We start from the raw sequence: 18,368 nt of genomic DNA, 5'->3' as shown, positions 1-18,368 counted from the left end.
GTTGCAAAGAGTCAGACACAACTGAGCAACTAAGCACAAGGCTGTATATTGTCACCCTGCTTATTTGCAGAGTACATCATGTCAAATGCCAGGCTGGATGAAGCACAAGTTGGAATCAAGATTGCTGGGAGAAGTATCAATAACCTCAGATATGCAGATGACACCACCCTTATTGTAGAAAGCAAAAAGGAACTAAAGAGCCTCTTGATGAAGGTGAAAGAGGAGAGTGAAAAAGTTGGCTTAAAGCTCAACATTCGGAAAACTAAGATCATGACATCTGGTCCCATCACTACATGGCAAATAGATGGGGAAACAATGGAAACAGTGACAGACTTTATTTTCTTGGGCTCCAAAATTATTGCAGATGGTGGCTGCAGCCATGAAATTAAAAGATGCTTGCTCCTTGGAAGAAAAGAAATGACAAACCTAGACAGCTTATTAAAAAGACTTTTTTTTTCTTTTAATAAAAGCAGCAGAGACATTACTTTGCTGACAAGGTTCCATCTAGTCAAAGCAATGGTTTCTCCAGTAGTCATGTATGGATGTGAGAGTTGGACCATAAAGAAGGCTGGGTGCCGAAGACTTGATGCTTTTGAACTGTGGTGTTGAAGGAGATGCTACTGCAAGGAGATCAAACAAGTCCATCCTAAAGGAAATCAATCTTGAATATTCATTGAAGAACTGATGTTTAAGGTGAAGAGTAGACTCATTAGAAAAGACCCTGATACTGGAAAGATTGAAGGCAAGAAGAGAAGGGGATGACAAGACAAGATGGTTGGATAGCATCACCAACTCAATGGACATGAGTTTGAGCAAGCTCTGGGAGATGGTGAAGGACAGGGAAGCCTGGCATGCTGCAGTCTATGGGGTTGCAAAGAGTTGGATACAACTGAGTGAATGGACAACAACAACATAACTTCAGTAATAAAAACTGTGATATGGCATAAAGATAGACATACAGACCAGTAGAATAGAAAAGCCCAGAAATAATGCCTCACATATATGATCAAGTGATTTTGACAAAGATTCCAAGACCATTCAATGGGGAAAGGACAATGTTTTCAACCAATTAACTTCTTCCACCTGGTGGGGATTTCAATATCTATAAGATAGCTCACAGGATATGGCTCAGAATATTATCTATAGACCATGAAGAGGAACTAAAGGTCTTTGCCTACCCTTAATGACAAAACTATTATTATTTAGTCTTGTTGGACTATTTTCCTTTGTTTTGGCATCTTCTCACTTCTCTGATTATTGAGAGATGGGAAAACTGGTTATCCATATGAAAAATAATTAATTTGGACCCTTACCTTATACTGAAATAGAGTAGGACCCTATGGTCCTTCTGCCCCTCCACCATGTCCTCTACCTGCATTTTGTCTGTGAAAACTTTCAGCCAAAGAATAATCAGAGAAGTGACAAGATGCAGAAACAAGGAAAGTAGTCCAACAAAACTAAATAATAATAGTTTAGTCATTAAGCATAGTCAAGGACCTATAGTTCCTCTTCATGGGTTACAGATAATATTCTGAGCCACATCCTGTGAGCTATCTTATAGATACTTAAATCACCACCAGGTGGAAGAAGGATAACTACATGCTGACCAAACTGTAGCCATGACACAAGCTGCCACAATTCAGAGAACTAGCTTCAAAGAAATGGGAACAAACTAACCTTGGAACTGAAGATTAACTGTACTTAAAACAATCAAGATGACACTGATCAGACCACTGCAGGACCAAATTCAAAATGACTGTCAGAGCTGACTAGGCTGTTTTTGCCTGTAGCCCCCTCCCTCCTTCTATCAAAGGCCTTGCCCACTGATTATCAGTGAGGGAGAGTCAGCCTTTGTACAGGAATCTGCCTTTCCCCATCCCCACTGGTTGCCAGTATCCAAAATAAAGCAAACTTTCCTTTCCACTAGCCTTACCTCTATATTGACTTTTGAGTGGCAAGTAGCCAGACCCCCACTCTCGGTAACAAATACTATATATAAAAATCAACTCACAATGGATGGAGGATCTAAATGTAACAGCTAAAACTATAGAACTCTTGGATAAAAACATAGGGAAATGCTTTATGACCTTGGATTTGATAACGCTTTCTTGGATATGACACCAAAAGCACAGGTAACAAATAAAAGAGAAATAAATTTGACTTAATCAAACCAAAAATTTTTGTACATCAAAGAACATCATCAACTAAATATAAAGAAAACCCACTTATCTGGATTGGAAGAAATTATTTGCAAAACTTATGTCTGGAAGGATTAATATTCATAATATATAAACAAGTTCTACAACTAAACAACAAAAAGTCAAACAACCCAATTTAAACATAGATGAAGGAGTTGAGTGGTCATTTCTCCAAAGATGTACAGATGGACAATAAGTCCATGAAAAGATGTTCAACATCATTAATCATCAGGAAAATGCTAATCAAAACCACAATGAGATACCACTTATACTCATTAGGATGGTTATTATCATAAAGATAGAAAATGACAAGTGTTGGTAAGAATGGAGTGAAATTATAATGCTTGTGCATTGTTGAAAGAAATGCTAAAATGCATAAAACAGTATTGTGGTTCCCCAAAAAATTAAAAATAGAATTAACATATAATTAAGCAATTTCACTTCTGGGTATATACCCCAAAGAATTGAAATTGGGGATTTGAAGATGTTTGCACATGTGTGTTCATAGTAACATTATTCACAATAGCCAGAAAGTGGAAACAATCCAATCTTTTCCAATCCAATGGAAACCTTCATCAATGGATGAATGGATAAACAAAACATGGTATATACATACAATGGGGTAGGAATTTCCTCTAAAAAGGGAAGGAAATTTTGACTAGTATTACAACATGGATAGACATTTTGCTATGTGAAATAAGCCAGACACAAAGGACAAATATGGTATGATTCTATATATTATGTATCTAGAGTAGTCAAATTCATAGAGATAAGAAGTAGAACAGTGGTTGCTAGGGATCAGGTGGAAAGTGAAGTGGACAGTTAATATTCAATGAATATAAACTTTCAATTTGTGAAGATGAAAGTTCTGGATATGGATGGTGATGATGGTTGAACATCAATGTAAATATACTCAATATCACTAAACTGTATAGTTAAAATGTTTAAAATGGTAAATTTCATGTTATGTGTATTTTACCAGAATAAAAAGTCCATCATACAAAAATAATCAAAGAGTAAAAAATGTTTAAGTTCAGAAAAGATGCAGAACCTTTCTGCCCGTGGAGGCCACTGAGAAAGCATCGTTGAAGACTTCCCCGCCTCCGCTGCAGTCATGTCTAAATCAGAGTCTCCCAAAGAGCCCGAACAGCTGCGGAAGCTCTTCATCAGAGGATTGAGCTTTGCAACAACTGATGAGAGTCTGAGGAGCCATTTTGAGCAATGGGGAAGGCTCACAGACTGTGTGGTAATGAGGGATCCAAACACCAAGCGCTCCAGAGGCTTCGGGTTTGTTACATACGCCACGGTGGAGGAGGTGGATGCGGCCATGAATGCAAGGCCACACAAGGTGGACGGAGAGTTGTGGAACCAAAGAGGGCCGTGTCAAGAGAAGATTCTCAAAGACCTGGTGCCCACTTAACTGTGAAAAAGATTTTTGTTGGTGGCATTAAAGAAGACACTGAAGAACATCACCTGAGAGATTATTTTTAACAGTATGGAAAAATTGAAGTAATTGAAATCATGACTGATCGAGGCAGTGGCAAAAAGAGAGGCTCTGCTTTTGTAACCTTTGATGACCATGACTCTGTAGACAAGATTGTCATTCAGAAATACCACACTGTGAATGGCCACAACTGTGAAGTGAGAAAAGCCCTGTCTAAGCAAGAGATGGCTAGTGCTTCATCCAGCCAGAGAGGTCGAAGTGGTTCTGGAAACTTTGGTGGTGGTCGTGGAGGTGGTTTTGGTGGGAATGACAACTTTGGTCGTGGAGGAAACTTCAGTGGTCAAGGTGGCTTTGGTGGCAGCCGTGGTGGTGGCGGATATGGTGGCAGTGGGGATGGATATAATGGATTTGGTAATGACGGAAGCAATTTTGGAGGTGGCGGAAGCTACAATGATTTTGGCAATTACAACAATCAATCTTCAAATTTTGGACCCATGAAAGGAGGAAACTTTGGAGGCAGAAGTTCTGGCCCCTATGGTGGTGGAGGCCAATATTTTGCCAAACCACGAAACCAAGGTGGCTATGGTGGTTCCAGCAGCAGTAGCTATGGCAGTGGCAGAAGGTTTTAATTACTGCCAGGAAACAAAGCTTAGCAGGAGAGGAGAGCCAGAGAAGTGACAGGGAAGCTACAGGTTACAACAGATTTGTGAACTCAGCCAAGCACAGTGGTAGCAGGGCCTAGCTGCTACAAAGAAGACATGTTTTAGACAGTACTCATGTGTATGGGCAAAAAACTCGAGGACTGTACTTGTGACTAATTCTATAACAGGTTATTTTAGTTTCTGTTCTGTGGAAAGTGTAAAGCATTCCAACAAAGGATTTTAATGTAGATTTTTTTTTTTGCACCCATGCTGTTGATTGCTAAATGTAATAGTCTGATCATGACGCTGAATAAATGTCTTTTTTTTTTTTAATGTGCTGTGTAAAGTTAGTCTACTCTGAAGCCATTTTGGTAAACTACCCCAACAGTGTGAAGTTAGAATTCCTTCAGGGTGATGCCAGGTTCCATTTGAAATTTATTTACAACTTGCTCGGTGGAGAAGCTGTTGTCTTCAGAACCTTGGTGTAGTTGAACTGACAGTTACTGTGTTGTGACCTGGAGTTCACCATTAAAAGGGTCACCCATGCAAAGTCATGGAGGTTTTTTTTTTTTTTTTTTGGTTATTAATGATTGTTGGCACATCCTATGCAATATATCTAAATTGAATTATGGTACCAGATAAAAGTTATAGATGGGAATGAAGCTTGTGTATCATCCATTATCATGTGTAATCAATAAAAGATTTAATACCCTCTTGAAAAAAAAAAAGAAAAAGAAAAGGTGCAGAAAAAGCACTTTACAAAGTTTAGCACACATTCATATAAATACTCTGTTATTTAGGAATAGAAGGGATCTTCCTCACCATGATAAAATGCATAAATAAATAAAATAAAACAGAAAAACAAATTCCAAACTCTTTAGCTAACATCTTGCCTAATCTTGAAAGACTGACTGTTTTCCCCTGAAGACTGGGAACAGTGCAAGTATGCATTCTCTCACCACCCCTATTCAATATTGTACTTGATGTCCTAGCTGCTACAATAAGGCAAGAAAAACAAGTAAAAGATGTACAATTTAAAAGTATACTCTTTTTTGTGGGACTGCTTTTTATTTTAATTTTAAATTAATTTATTTATTTTAATTGGAGGATCATTACTTTACAATATTGTAGTGATTTTTGCCATACATTTACATAAAACAATGAGAGGAAAACAAAAGTATACTCTTACTATTTCAGAAAATGGGATTATATACATAGAAACTCTCATAGAATACTTTTTAAAAATTCTACTGAAAATCATAAGCAAATTTAGCAAGGAAGTTCAATACAGTATCAATACACAAAAATTAATTATTTTTCTATATATAGAAACAAACATTGAAAAAAATGAAATTTCAAATAGCTCTTCAAATTTGTGTCAAAAATCATGATATATATAAGATAAATTTAGCAAAATATGTTCCAAGTCTATACATTGAAAGCTATAGTACAACTACAGTTAATGCTCTAGTACAACTACAGTTAATGCTGGAGGGAAGGCAGTTGTTTTCTTACAATTTATAAGTTTTGTTCTCGGCATCAGATCTGGTTTCAACTCGTGCAACTGATAGACTAAGTCATTAAGATAAATGCCCTGACTATTCTTGGGTTTCTTTGGTAAATGTTTGTATTGTGACTGATAAATTTTTACATTGTTTAAGGGCCAGCAACCTTAATATTGATTAAAAATAAAATAGCATACACTCATCTCAGATGGAAGAAGTGTTCCAACGGACATTTGTAGACTTCTCTGTTAGCATCAGTTTGGGCCATGCATGAACTGGTCAGAAGGGGTTAGAGCTCATGATTTAGCTAAGTAGAAGTGATCTACAAAATATTCCCTAGCTGGATGGTCACAAAACTCAAATACCAAAAAGAGAGATTAAGAGATCAAGAGAGTGAGAGAGAGAGAGAGAGAGAGAGAGAGAGAGAGAGAGAGAGAGAGAGAGAAAGCCCTGGACTGTATCAGGAGATTTGCTAAGGTAGGACAAGATATGTGATCTAAAGTCCAGAAGGAGACAGAGATTGTTGCAATAGCTACTCTTTTTTGGGTGCCTTCACTGTTGCAGAAACATTAGCCTTAAGAATGAGATATTATTATTCCTATTCAATCAATGAGGAAATTGCAACATAGATGGGTTACATACCTTATCCAGGGGCTTCCAGTGCTAGTGGTAAAGAATCTGCCCACCAATGCTGGAGGCTCAAGAGATTTGGTTCGATTCCTGGGTTAGGAAGAGCCCCTGGAGTAGGAAGTGCAACCCACTCCAGTATTCTGACCCAGAAAATTCCACAGACAGAGGAGTCTAGTGGGCTACAGTCCACGGGGCAGCAAAGAGTCGGATGCGACTGCGCTCATACCTTATCCAAGATGATACAGCTAATAAACGGTAGGTCTGGAATCTGAACCTCATCTTTCTTTAAAGCCAAATTATTGCCCCCCCCTTAATAAACAGGATTTTTAAATTTCAATTCCATCAGACAAACTATTTGCTTTCTGTTCGATTTTATATTATTTTCTGGCTGTAGGTGGCCTTGGGAGAGCTGGTATTGATTTGACTTTGAAAAAAGCAAAAGATATCCAGGTAAATTCTGATCTGAATGAGACAAGGATAGAAATTTGGGGATTATGTCATGGTAAATCTCTGTTTGCTTTTATTCGGAATGTACAGATATATTCCTGTCAGCAGATGGCTTAAGTGTTTACAACCGTTAATGTTAACACTAGATTTCTAGTCTCATTTTGTTGAACAGAGCAAGGGCTGAAGTGTTTACCTCCAGCAAATTGAGCTTCTTTTTTCCAGTGTTCTAAAAAAAAAAAATTCAGATATGTTAGATTATAAAACTGACACCCAGAAAGCCAATAGAATCTTGGAGTTGAAAGAAACCTTAAGAGATGAAAGGTGACCCAGTTTAGTCCTTGCACCCCAGCCTTAAGTTAGATTAATTTTTACTGGGATGAGGGGAGGTTTATATTGCACCTATTCTTCATGTAAAGCTATTTATATTTAAATGATTCTTATTATTTAGGAATGTTCAAACTAGACAGGATCCAAACAGATTGCCTAATCTAATGAAATTATTTCATTTTACAGATGAGGAAACTGAAACCACACCTACAGAAAGACCACACCTATTGTTGAATTATGGTACGGGATTTTTCCTTCTGGGTATAACACTGGCAAGATAAATTAAAGTCATGTCAAGGAAATTTCAACTCTAAACCCAGGAAATCAAAAAGTGTTCCTTCTCTGCTTCTCCAAGAGGGAGAATGGGGTTAGAACAATGGAGAGATACAGAGACAGAGAGGCTGTGTGTGTATGTCTGTATATGTGTGCGCATATGCCCCCAAGGGCAGACACGTGTACTTGGATGTGTGCTTAGGTGTTAGAGACTGCTAAAGTATAAGCATTACCGGCTTTGATAAAGAAATATCATGGACTTGAGCATTTGACTTAGATTGAAAATGACTTTCTGCCAAGAAAGGCTCTCTACTAGTTTTTGGCTAGTGGCAAATGAAAGACAGGATCACTCTTATTCCAGAGCCACCAACAATTCATACCAGTCATGGTTACTAACATAAACTCCAGAGGTGAGGAGGTCAGAATTCTTTCACATGGATTGATGGGGCGTTTGCCTAGAAGAAAATACATGCTTCCAAATACCTTCTACATCTGGATCCCACACTGTAAGACTTGGCAGTCCAACTGCTTTAAAAAATGTTGCAGCATTGTTAGGTAACCTGCCTAACAATAAGGATATGTTGAAGTAGTACATAGTTTGGAATATTCCACGTATGCATAAGTATGTAAGTCCTGAAATGCTGTTTTACTTGTCCTTAATCTGGCAGAGAAGTGTAAACATACAATCAGATGTTTAATCATGGTTCATATTTAGCATATTTATTCATCTTTGTTTTAATTATATTTTCTGAGAAAGTACCATTTAAAAGGTATACTGCTTAAGTAATAGTCTAGTTGCCTGGAAAATTTTGTATATAAAGATATCACTAATGTACTATATTTTCAATGTGTACATCTTTTTACATAATTGCAATTATATTTTTCATTGGGGATTGCTCTGGTTCAGTGGTAGTAAAAGCCTGGAACATTGTGTTGAGAAGGATTCTGAAGTTTCATCAGGGTTCTCAGTGGGAAAGAGTACCCTGAGTGGTTAGTGCTTTTGGTATCAGTGAAAAGGGAGAATAGTGAAAAATGCCATGTATCTAATACACTTGAAAAAATATTTTTTATAATTTTTTAATAGGCACTATAGAAACATAGTGGGCTTCCCAGGTGGCACAGTAATAAAGAACATGCCTGCCAATGCAGGAGATGCAAGAGACGTGGGTTCGATCCCAGGGTCGGGAAGATCCCCTGGAGGAGGAAATGGCAACCCACTCTGGCATTCTTGCCTGGAAAGTTCCAAGGACAGAGGAGACTGGTGGGCTATAGTCCATGGGGTCGCAAAGAGTCAGATATGACTGAGCACAGCACAGGAGTAGCATAGGAACATAGTAAACCATAGAAATAGCAGAGAAAAATACACGGCAAATTATATTCCTTTCCATTCTTCTCCCTCTGTCCCCATATGCCACTTCTTAGAGGGAACTATTGTTGAATTTCTTTCAGAGATATTCTATGCTTTTAAAAGCATTTCTGATAAATATCTACTTTGTATACAAATTTTAGTAAAGACATGTATTTTCTACACCATTCATTTTTAATATAGCAAATGTTACATATATTTTAAACAAAGTTTCTAAAAATAATCATATAGCACACTGCAAAACACTGAATTGTGCCCTTTACATGCATGAATTATATAGTATGTGAGTTATTCATATGGTTGGGTTAATATCTGCCATATTTTCATTGTTTTCTATTAGTTGTCTTTGTTCCTATTATTTTTATCTTTCAAACTTTTTCTGCCTTTGTAGTTTTAATGGCACACTTTGGAAATATAATTCTCTTTCCCTCCTTTCTTGACATATCAGTTATATTTTTTTCTTTATTTATTTTAGTGGTTAGCCTAGGGTTTAAAATATTCACTTACAATTAATTCAAGTCTACTTCAAATAACATTATACCACTTCACTGGTAGTATAAGTACCTTGTGATAACAAAATAATCATAATTCCTTCCTCCTATGCCTTGTATCATCACTGTCAATCATTTCACTGATATATATAACATATATATAAGATATATAATTGCCTACATTGTTATTTTTATTTTGAATAAGCTGCTATCTGTAAAATAAAAATAAAAATAAAAGTTTTTATTTTACCTTCCTTAATTTCTTCTCCAAAACCCTTCCTTTCTTTACATAGATTTGAGTTTCTGCTTACATCATTTTCCTTCTCTCTGAAGAACTTCTTTGAACATTTAATGCAAAACAAGTTTTCTGGTAGTAAATTCCCCTCAAATTTGGTTTGTCTGAAAAAGTCTTATCTCTCCTTCACTTTTGAAGAATAATTTCACAAAGTATAGAATTGTAAGTTGGTGGGTTTTTTTTTTCCCCTCAACAGTTTAAATATTTTATCTACTCTCTCCATTGTTTGTATGTATGAGGAGAAATTGGATGTAATTCTTATTCTTGTTTCTCTATAGGTAAAGGGTTTTCCCCTCTGACTTGTTTCAAGATTTTTATTTTAATCTTTGAGTTTGATATGCTTAGATGTGGTTGGGGTTCTTTTGTTCGTATTTGTTCTCTTCTTTATTTCCCCAAATATCCTGCTCAGTGTTCTCTGAGCTTCCTGGTTCTGTGGTTTGGTGTTGGACATTAATTTGGCAGGATATTCTCAGTCCTATTCCTTCAAATATTTCTTCTCTCTTTCCTTCTCTCTTTCTGACCCTTCTGCCATTTCTATTTTGCATAAATTTTACCTTTTGTAGTTGTCACACTATTATTGGATATTATGTTCTGATGTTTTTTCAATCTTTTTTCTCTTTACTTTTCAGCTTTGGAAATTTCTACTGACATATCCTCAAGCTCAGAAATTCTTTTCTCTCCTATGTCGACTCTACTAATGAATTCATCAAAGGCATTCTTCATTTTGTTATAGTGTTTTTGATCTTTAGCATTGTTTTTTAGTTTTTTCTTAGAATTTCCATCTTTCTGCCCATCAGCAGATGAATGGATAAGGAAGCTGTGGTACATATACACCATGGAATATTACTCAGCCGTTAAAAAGAATTCATTTGAACCAGTTCTAATGAGATGGATGAAACTGGAGCCCCTTATACAGAGTGAAGTAAGCCAGAAAGATAAAGAACATTACAGCATACTAACACATATATATATGGAATTTAGAAAGATGGTAACGACAACCCTATATGCAAAACAGAAAAAGAGACACAGAAGTACAGAACAGACTTTTGAACTCTGTGGGAGAAGGTGAGGGTGGGATGTTTCAAAAGAACAGCATGTATACTATCTATGGTGAAACAGATCACCAGCCCAGGTGGGATGCATGAGACAAGTGCTTGGGCCTGGTGCACTGGGAAGACCCAGAGGAATCGGGTGGAGAGGGAGGTGGGAGGGGGGATCGGGATGAGGAATACGTGTAAATCTATGGCTGATTCATATCAATGTATGACAAAACCCACTGAAAAAATAAATAAATAAATAAAGAGGAAAAAATATATAAAAAAAAAGAATTTCCATCTTTCTGCTTACATTACCCATCTATTCTTGCATATTGTCTACTTTGTACTAGAGCCCTTACCATATTAATCATAGTTGCTTAAAATTCCCAGTCTGATAATTCTAACATGCCTGAATATCTGAGTAGAGTGCTGATGCTTGCTGTCTCTTCAAACTGCGGTATGTTTTGTTTTGTTTTTGCTTTTTCATATGCCTTGTAATTTTTTTGTTGTTGTTGTTGAAAGCTGGACATAACATGCTGTGCAAAAGGAACTCTGATAAGTAGACTTTTAGTGATGTGGTGGTAAGGGGGGTGGGCAGGAAGAATTCTATAGTCCTTTGATTAAGTTCCAGTTTTTTAGTGAGCCAGTGCTCCTGGGCTATAAACTTTATAGATGTTTCTCAGTTTTATCCTCATCTTAGGAGGGACAGAACAGCTAGAGAGGACTGGCGTGGGTATTTTAGTTAGACTCTGATAAAACTCCAGGAGGTTAGGGTCACATAAAATAAATTTTCTTGATAACTGGCCTTGTAAGAAGAATAAAATGCTCTGGTATGTTTTATAATGGTTACATTTTTTCTTCTCCTGAAAGAAGCACAAGGGAATTTTTCTCTGATGTTTGCTCTGAGAACATGGTAGAGCTCCTAGTGGTAAAACTTACTAAAGTTTGGGGAACTTGCCAATGACTTGCCCCTCACTGGAGTTTTTAACTCTCAGATGTCTCCACACTAAGCTTCCAGCAATTAATCTATTACAGTTCAGGTTTTCCTGCCTCTGGTACTAGTTCTCATATCGGTTTCTGCTGATGGCTTTTTGCTCCAGTAAGTTATGATTCTCTTTATCTGCCTGTTTGCCTCTCCAATTTGGAGGGCAGTGGCTTTCCCTCACTTCTCTGACAGATCTAAGAAAAGTTGTTAATTTTTCACTTTATACAGCTTTTTACTTGTTGTTATGATGAAGTAACAACTTCCAAGCTCTTTACATGCTAGACCAGAAACCAGAAATATCTGCACCATGTATTTTTTTAGTTAATAATTGATCTTGGAAATTGTTTCATATTATAATACAGTACTTGGCTTTTTTTACAGGGGCACAGAATTATAAGAATTATAAGAATATCTTATCATTTAACACACCCCTATAAATGAATACTTAGGTTCTTTTCATTTTTTGTTATAAACAAAAAATAGTGAATCATTGCTAAATCTTCCTTTATAGAAATTGTATCAGTTTGGACTTTTCTGGGTTGGGAAGATCCCCTGGAGAAGGAAATGGCAACCCACTCCAGTACTCTCGCCTGGAAAATCCCATGGACAGAGGAGCCTGGTAGGCTACATTCTATGGGGTTGCAAAGAGTCGGACATGACTGAGCGGCTTCACTTTCACTTTCATAGTGAATATCCTTTGTACCAATATGCAAATAGATCCATAGGATATGTTGTTGGTACAAAGAATGTAGACATCATTGCTAAATCTTCCTTTATAGAAATTGTATCAGTTTGGACTTTTACCAACAGTGTATGTAAATGCCCAATTCTGTATATTCTCATCAATGTAGTATATTATCAAACATTCTAAAAAATCTCAAACAGTATAGGTGAGAAATGGCATCTCACTGTAGCTCTGTTTTGTGATTCTCTAATAATGAATGAATTTAACCATTTTTTAAATTTAATCGCCTTTTTTCATTTTCTTTGAACTCTCTGTTCCTGTCTTTCCCCCAAATTTCTACTGGTCTATTTATCTTTTTATTGTTGATTTCTAAGAGTTCTTTACATATTAAGGAAAATAGCCCTTTGTCTTGTGTATTGTACAGTTCCATTTTCCTAGAACGTAATTTTCTTTTAACTTTTTAACAGTATTTTCTTACCATGTAGAATTTTTTAAATATTTAGGTGGCTAAATTTATTAGTTTTTCATTTGATGTTTCTGGATTTTGCATTATGCTTAGAAAGGCCTTTACTTACTGTTTTTGTACTTTTGTTTTTTCTGTTTAAACTGTTGGTTCATCTGGAATTTATTTTGGTTAAATTTGGGAGTTAGGGATCCAACTTGATTTATTATTATTTTCTCTGGTGGCTACACAGTTTTGAGTTGTACTTCTTCAATAAAATACTTATTTTCTTATTTCTTCATAGCTTTTGGGTAATAGCATTTTAATATATCAATACCATAATAGGAATATCATGTTTTTTTAAAACTGTTAGTAGTTTTCAATTATGTTATTATACATTATGCTACAATGACATCCTTCATGTACATTTTCTTCTTTCTGATGAATTGTTTCTCTGAGATACATTATTAAGAGTGAAATAATTAAGTGTTGCTAACTATAGTCATGGGCTTCCCTGGTGGCTCAGCAGTAAAGAATGCTGAGCTTCAATGCAGGAGCTGCAGGTTTGACCTCTGGGTTGGGAAGATACCCTGGAGAAGGAAATAATAACCCACTCCAGGATTCTTACCTGGAAAATCCCATGGATAAAGGTGCCTGGCAGGCCACAGTCCATGGAGTCACAAGAGTCAGACATGACTTAGGAACTGAACAATAACAAAAATATGGTGGAGAGGGAGGTGGGATGGGGGATCGGGATGGGGAATATATGTAAATCCATGGCTGATTCATGTCAATGTATGACAAAAACCACTACAATATTGTAAAGTAATTAGCCTCCAACTAATAAAAAAATAAATGGGAAAAAAAAAAGAAAAAAAACCACAATTACTAACACGCAAAAAAAAAAAAAGTATGGTCATATTGCTTTCTAAAAGTGCGGCAGTTATTAATCCTGCCATTTAGTAATAAAACCTCATGAGTTTAAAGCGGCTTTTCTTTTACAATTAAACTGGAAAAATGAAAATCTAAGCTTGCTTTAATTGGCATTTATTTGATTATTAGAAGGTATGGACACTTTTTTGTGTGTTCATTTACTCTTTTCACTTAGTGGAAAGACCATGGGCTTTGGGGCCAAACAAATCTGGCTTTAAATTTCAACTCTGCCACTTCCTAGTGTAGGTATGCCAGATTAAAAAATGTGCATACCTGCTGTGTAATGGTTTTCTGATGGTCATATATGCAACATATAAAAAAAACCTAACTTGTGTACTGATTTAATGAATAACAGCTATTATTATTATTTCCCTTTGTGTGAGTTGTCTATCATATTCTTTGTAAAAAATAACATTGTTCAGAAATATTAAAGAAGCTGGATGAACACTAGAACAGGAACTGGAGACTTATTAGCCATAGGGTTTAGTCACTAAGTACTGTCTGACACTTGCAACCCCATGGATTGTAGCCTGCCAGGCTCCTCTGTCCATGGGATTCTCCAGGCAAGATTACTGGAATGGGTTGCCATTTCCTCCTCCATATTAGCCATAAGACCCTGACAAAATCACAGTTAAAAGTCTTTGACTGTGTGGATCACAATAAACTGTGGAAAATTCTGAAGGAGATGGGAATACCAGACCACCAGACCCACCTCTTGAGAAACCTGTATGCAGGTCAGGAAGCAACAGTTAAAACTGGACATGGAACAACAGACTGGTTCCAAATAGGAAAAGGATTACATCAAGGCTGTATATTGTCACCCTGCTTATTTAACTTATATGCAGAGTACATCATGAGGAACGCTGGCCTGGAGGAAGCACAAGCTGGAATCAAGATTGTCAGGGAATGTTTGATGGGAGGATTCCTACGTGCTGTCTCTCATGAGTCCTTTGTCCCTCTTCAAGCGGAACAGCACGCTGCTCCCAGGGACTGAGGTCATTGTGTGAGGCAGGCTTGGGTCTCCTTTAGTAAACATTCTCTTTAGGACAAAACTGCTTAGTCTCCTTCCCCTTTCTTGAGATATGGATTGTCTCCTGACCTTGTGACTAACATTACCCCTTGTTCCCTCGGTAACAGTTGCTGTACGTTTGGTTTTCTGATCTCTGTCATTCCCGAAAGAAGTTTCTTGTACCACAGCCTATATATACTCATAGAAAAATCATTAAAGCACCTTTGCTCCATCAGAGCTTAGGTCCCCGGGTCTTTTTTGTCTCTCTCTCTCTTTCTCTCTTTTACTTTCTTATCGTCGACTCCGTACCACCAGGTTCCGGTCCATTAAAGGACCCCAACAAAGATTGCCAGGAGAAATATCAATAACCTCAGATATGCAGATGACACCACCCTTATGGCAGAAAGTGAAGAAGAACTAAAGAGCCTCCTGATGAAAGTGAAAGAGGAGAGTGAAAAAGTTGGCTTAAAGCTCAACATTCAGAAAACTAAGATCATGGCATCTGGTCCCATCACTTCATGGCAAATAGATGGGGAAACAGTGGAAACAGTGGCTGACTTTATTTTTCTGGGCTCCAAAATCACTGCAGATGGTGATTGCAGCCATGAAATTAAAAGATGCTTACTCCTTGGAAGGAAAGTTATGACCAACCTAGACAGCATATTAAAAAGCAGAAACATTACTTTGCCAACAAAGGTCCATCTAGTCAAGGCTATGGTTTTTCCACTGGTCATGTGTGGATGGGAGAGTTGGACTATAAAGAAAGCTGAGCGCCAAAGGACTGATGCTTTTGAACTGTGGTGTTGGAGAAGACTCTTGAGAGTCCCTTGGACTGCAAGGAGATCCAACCAGTCGATCCTAAAGGAGATCAGTCCTGTGTGTTCATTGGAAGGACTGATGTTGAAGCTGAAACTCCATTACTTTGGCCACCTGATGCGAAGAACTGACTCCTTTGAAAAGACCCTGATGCTGGGAAAGATTGAGGGCAGGAGGAGAAGGGGACGACAGAGGATGAGATGGTTGGATGGCATCACCGACTCAATGAACATGGGTTTGGGTGGACTCCAGCAGTTGGTGATGGATAGGGAGGCCTGGCGTGTTGCAGTTCATGGGGTTGCAAAGAGTCAGACACGACTTAGTTACTGAACTGAACTGAAATGCTCTTGAGTGTTAATTTCCATGTAAAAATTGAGATAATTTCTATCTTGCCCACTTTGCTTTTGTGAATATTGAATAAGATAACAGATGTGACAGAAGTTGGAAAACATTAATTAAAAGTTACTGTATTTTTACTGTTACTGTTATGATGAGGAAAAATTGATGCTCAAAATCCCTATGGCTAAAACCGGCATCCAAAATCTATCACCTCTTTCCTTAATGGTCTGAATTATGAGATGCTATCAGTGTAGACTATGGTTCTCTCAGAGAATTCTCCATATCAGCAGCAATGTAAAGGGGGGAGGGGAGCAAGATTTTACTTTTGACATAAGGTATCACTAGAGAAAGAACACATACCTGAAGCAATTTAGCACACTTACAGGAAATTAAAATTTGCATATATTTATGAAGAATAACTCATAATAGGCTAAGATTATCTCAAGGGAAATTCTTAATCCCTGGACCTTTAGAAGTCAAGATCACAAAACCTTTTGATGTCTTAGAACAGTTGACTGGAAGAAACATAGCAATGACTCATCAGATAGGAATATATCCATAAAGCAAACTGGATACAGTTAAACTGAGCCAAGATAGTGGAGCATAAGGGTCAAGAATGCCATTTCTTGAGGCAAGCAGACTTGAATGCCAATTTTGTGTTTGTCACTTATGCTGAGTGACATTGGCCAAATTGTCCTAGTTTCCCCAAAGTGTTGTTATGAGGGTTACATGAGAAATATGGTGCTTGTAATGTGCTTACTTAGTACAGTTCCTAACACATAGTAAGTACCAAAGAAATTGTAGCTATTATTAAACACAGTTATTATTAGCAGTATTATTACTATCTCAATAATTAGCATAATCAAAAATTTTTGTTTGTGTGAATAGAAGTAACCATGATGGTTATTTCTTTTACTGAATAACAGCCCTGAGCAATACTCTTTCAAAGGAGCCTCATAAATGCAAAGGCTCAGAACTTTAGATGTTAGACCTAGATCAGTCTAGACAGGAAAAATAAACTGTTTCTCTCAAACTTTATAAAGGCACCTTCACACAGGTGGAAAATACAGGAGAAAGTAAAAGTTAGCTATAAGTGGACATTTGGTTAGAAATATGCTAAACTTGTGGTAATCATAAAAATTATGAGGAGATTTGAAAGGCCTGTTACAGTGATTAGCTTAATAGAGTCATCAATAGATAATGTATATCAGAAGTAAGTGGTTGATTGTGTTTAGAAAAAAAAGTTCAGATGCACACTAAAATCAATTTATTTCCAGAGGTCAACACTGCTTTTCTATAGACTACAACATAACAAGTAAAACTGTCAGAACTTTTTAGGAAGGGACAGCATGTGGATTATTAACCTAACCAATCTTTTCTTTAAACCAAACAAATTCTGCACATGCCGTGACTGTAGGGTTTGGTTTTTTTTCAAACTTTTCTTTTATGATAAATTTCAAGTCATATTTGAAATTGGTGAAGAACATAGAGTGTATATGGACTTTCACAGCAAATATCCTAACAGGTTGCATAGCTCTCATTTCTTGCACACTCATTTATCCTGCCGATTGTTGTCTTACCATTTCTTTTTAAAAAGGACCCAATCATGCTAATTTTTTGTTTAAAACTTACTCATTATCAGTAGATTAAATCTAAACCTCCTAGTAGGGCTAGGAAGGTGCGCGTTACAATGCTTTGACATATATCCTTTTTAAACTCCTTTCTTCCCTTTTCTCTGCCTGATAGAAATTACTCTCCCTTTGAAAGTTTTGCCAAAAGAAAATTAATGTTCCTTTTACACCTTCCATGCATGTTGAATGCTGATATTTTTATTAAAATCCTTCAGCAGTTTAGACTTGCTTCTAAGGGCTGAAACGTTCTTGGTCATCTTTATATCACACTCTAGAACTTAGCATGCTGTCTAAACTTATTAATTTTAAAAATGCTCAATAAATGCTTTTTGAAAGAATGAATGAGTTGGTGGAGGTCACGGGCTTTATATTCAACATCAGATAAAATAAATATCATAGCTTAGAAATTATTTGGTTGAATTCTGCCTTGGGCCATAGATATTAAGCAATTTTCCTTAATAATAAAAAATTAGGAATTTTGACAAACAGGTCATAATATAAGGTTTTATTTTATTTATCAGTATTTGAATAATTAAAATCCAGTTTTAATATTGTATTTGGTATGAAATTTTCTAAAATTTGAATAGCACAAATAAAGCTCTGTTGCCTATACCTGATTAATTTATTTAGCAAAAGAGAGCTTCAGATTGCATTTCAGTTATATAACTTTAAATAGACTTTGAAATGTTAATATATCAAAGCCAATGATGACAAACATTTGCCATAAAAGCTGGTATTATTCTGAACCTAGGAACAACAACAGTGAAAACCAATAGGAAAGAAATCTTTAGATCTACTCCAGTAATAAAACAAAATCCATATATGGGATACATTTTAGAATGGAGAGATGTCAGAAATCTATAACTGATATGAG

At 36.6% G+C, this 18,368-nt stretch overlaps 1 pseudogene; it reads left to right on the top strand.

The window, feature by feature from the left end:
• The first annotated feature begins 3,312 nt into the window (after nucleotides 1-3,312).
• Nucleotides 3,313-4,983, top strand: LOC133053136 (heterogeneous nuclear ribonucleoprotein A1-like; annotated as a pseudogene).
• The last annotated feature ends 13,385 nt before the right edge of the window (nucleotides 4,984-18,368 follow it).

The sequence above is a fragment of the Dama dama genome, chromosome X, assembly GCF_033118175.1.
Source record: "Dama dama isolate Ldn47 chromosome X, ASM3311817v1, whole genome shotgun sequence".
Taxonomy (NCBI): domain Eukaryota; kingdom Metazoa; phylum Chordata; class Mammalia; order Artiodactyla; family Cervidae; genus Dama; species Dama dama.
Note: the sequence above shows the minus strand (reverse complement) of the source record. Positions and strands in the feature narration are given on the sequence as shown.